Source organism: Marmota flaviventris, chromosome 7 (assembly GCF_047511675.1).
Source record: "Marmota flaviventris isolate mMarFla1 chromosome 7, mMarFla1.hap1, whole genome shotgun sequence".
Taxonomy (NCBI): domain Eukaryota; kingdom Metazoa; phylum Chordata; class Mammalia; order Rodentia; family Sciuridae; genus Marmota; species Marmota flaviventris.
Window position 1 is genome coordinate 81,933,197 of NC_092504.1, and position 3,513 is coordinate 81,936,709.

General features: G+C 32.2%; 1 non-coding gene across 1 annotated transcript; it reads right to left on the reverse strand.

The window, feature by feature from the left end:
• Nucleotides 1-230: 230 nt before the first annotated feature.
• Nucleotides 231-356, reverse strand: LOC114092918 (small nucleolar RNA SNORA63). Its single transcript, XR_003582825.1, has one exon. It is a non-coding gene; the product is annotated as a small nucleolar RNA SNORA63 (small nucleolar RNA).
• Between the last annotated feature and the right edge of the window lie 3,157 nt (nucleotides 357-3,513).

Sequence of the window (3,513 nt, forward strand, 5' to 3'; positions counted from 1 at the left end):
CCCCCATTCTTCTCTACTCTATTGGACATTTTTTGCTCATCTCTTAATATATATTTGATTGTTTCTTTATTTTATCCTATCCTTCTCTTCCTTTTCCTTTATATAACTTTATCTTTAGCATATATATATATATATAGTGATACACACACATACATATGTATGTATTTCACAATTTCTTATAAGTACCGCACTAACCGAGTGTGCCACTGGAACTCCTTTTCTTGAGAATAATGTTTGTCACCAAGCATCTCTGTCTTATCATGGAATGAACTAGACAGAGATAGTAATGTATCAAATGCTTTAAGCAGGGGAAATGACAATGAAACACTTTAGTTATATTGTAACTGTACCTGCATCATATCTCACAAGTTCTTAATTCACCCATTTATTGACAGGTATCTGGGTTGATTCCATGATTTAGCTACTGTGAATTGTGCTACTATAAACATTAATGTGGCTGTATCACTGTAGCACGCTGATTTTAGATCTTAGGGGAAAATGTCAAAGAATGAGAAAGCTGGATCATATGGTGGTTCCATCCTAAGTTTTTTGATGAATCTCCATACTGTTTTCCAGAGTGGTTGTACTGGTCTGCAACTTCACCAATAATGTATAAATGTACCATTTTTTTCCCTCACAACCTTGCCAACATTTATCGTTGTTCATATTCTTGATCATTAGCACTCTGACTGGAGTGAAATGAAATCTTAATGTATTTTTGATTTGCATTTCTCTTATTGCTTTAGATGTTGAACTGGTCAAGATTTTCTCCCATTCTGTAGGCTCTCACTTCATCAATTCCTTTGCCCTGAAGAAGCTCTTACTTTCATGTCATCCCAGTTATTCATTCTTGGTTTTCTTTATTGTGTTTGGGGGTCTTTTAAAAGAAGTCAGTGCAACCATCTATATGATGGACTGTTGAACATGTTTTCTCCTAGAAGTTGTACAAGTTTCTTGTCTAATTCCAAAGTCTTAGGTCCATTTTGACTTTTGTGCAGGGTGAGAGAGAAGGGTATATAAACTTTTTTATTTTTTATATATAGCTATTCTGTTTTTTTCACATCATTTGTTTAAAAGACTGTCTTGTATTTCTGATAATTGCCATTATAACTGGCATGAGATGAAATCTTAGTTTAGATTTGTATTTCTCTAATTACTAGAAATGAATATTTTTTTCATATATTTGCAGATAGATTATATATCTTCTTCTGAGAAGTGTCTGTTCAGCTCCTTAGTCCATGTATTGGGTTTTTTTGCATTTTTTAATATATATATATATATATATATATATATATATATATATATATGCTAAACATTAGTGCTCTATCTGATGTGCATGTGGCAAAAATTTGCTCCCAAATTGTAGGCTCTCTCTTCACCTCATTGATTGTTTCTTTGCTGAGAAGAAGTTTTCTCATTTGAATCCATCTCATTTATTAATTCTTGATTTTATTTCTTGCACTTTAGGAGTATTAGTAAGGAAATTGGAGCCTAATCCGACATGATGAAGAATTGGGCCTATATTTTCCTGTATTAGGTGCAAGGTCTCTGGTCTAATTCTTGGGTCCTTGATCCACTTTGAGTTGAATATTGTGCATGGTGAGTGATAGGGTTTTAATTTCTCTTTGTTGCATATGGATTTGCAGTTCTCCCAGCACCTTTTGTTGAACAGACAATCTTTCCTCCAATGTATGTTTTTGGCAACTTTGTTTAGTATGAGATAACTGTATGTGGTTTGTTTCTGTGTCTTTTATTCTGTACCATTAGTCTATGTGTCTGTTTTGGTGCCAATCATGGTGTTTTTTACTATAGCTTTGTAGTATAGTTTAAGGTCTGGTATTATGATGTCTCCTGCTTCAATTCCTGTTGATAAACATTGCTTTGGCAATTCTGGGTCCCTTATTTTTCCAAATAAATTTCATGATTGTTTTTTTTTATTTTAATAAGGAATGACTTTGGGACTTTAATTGAAATCACATTGAATCTATATAGCACTTTGGGTAATATGGCCATTTTGACAATATTAATTTTGCCTATCCAAGAGCATGGAAGATTTTTCCATCTTCTAAGGTCTTCTTCAGTTTCTTTCTTTAGTGTTCTGTATACAAACAACAATGAGTGTTGGTGAGGATGAGGGGGAAAAGGCACACTCTTACATTACTAGTGGGACTACAAATTGGTGTGACCACTCTGGAAAGTAGTATGGAGACTTCTTAGAAAAGGAACCACCACATGACCCAGCTATCCCACTCCTTGGTCTATACCCAAAGGATTTAAAATCAGTATACTATAGCAATGTAGACACATCAATGTTTATAGCAGCCCAATTCACAATAGCTAAACTGTTTAATCAACCTAGATGCCTATCAGTAGATGACTGGATAAAGAAACTGTGGTATACATACACAATGGAATGCCACTCAGCATTAAAAAAGAATAAAATTATGGCATTTGTAGATAAATGGATGAAGTTGGAGAATATCATGCTAAGTGAAATAAGCCAATCCTAAAAACCAAAGGCCAAATATTCTCTCTGATAAGTGAATACTGATCCATAATTGAATGGGGGGGGGGGGGGCTTGAGGAACTTTGATTGTTCAAAGGGGAGGGTGAGGAAGGAAAAGGTTATGGAGGTAAGATGGTGGAATGAGATAGAAATTATATACATGTATGACTGCACATATTGTGCAATGCTACATTGTGTACAGAGTAATAAAAAAATTCTGCAATTGTGTACAGTGTATCAAAATGTATTTTCCTGTCTATATAATTAATTAAAATAAATAAATAAAATTTCTAAAAAGAATATTTTTTTCCTCCAACATATATTTTTGGCACCTTTGTCAAATATCAGATTAATATAGGATTGTGGGTTTGTCTTTATGTCTTCTGTTTCATTCAATTGTTTTTCATGTCTATTTTGATGCCAATACCATGCTGCCTTTGTTAATATATCTCTGTAGTATAATTTCCCAATTAGCTATTCTGATGTCTCTGTTCCTAAAAACTAAATCTCTTCTGCAGATATAACTGGAGTTTGAAAATTAATATATTGTGTACTTGAAAAAACATATTTTTTATTTTATTAAAGAATTCTGTAGTCAGAAAATGACCACTATTTTTAAAAGCTACAAATACAATTAACTACAATTTGATTTCATGGAGAAAGTAAAAGATACTTTGAATTAAATAATAGTTTTTTTTTCTAATTTCTTTAGCAAAACAAATTTAAATGATCACTACACGAGATTCCCCAGTGTTCCTTCTAATTCATACTAATTATAAATGAATCTTACTCATCATTTCTCATATAAAATCATAGCAGAGAAACTTAGAAATTTTTATATCTCAAGTAATTTAGATTTATAGGTAGATATAAGTTTAGGAAGAGAACAGCAAGATGAGAATTATCTATAACTAAGAGAAAATTTAATAAAAATTAGTGCTTGTATAAATAAAACACTAACTTTTCAGAGCATTCTTCACCTAGTGTAAACAATCAAGACAAAGGTA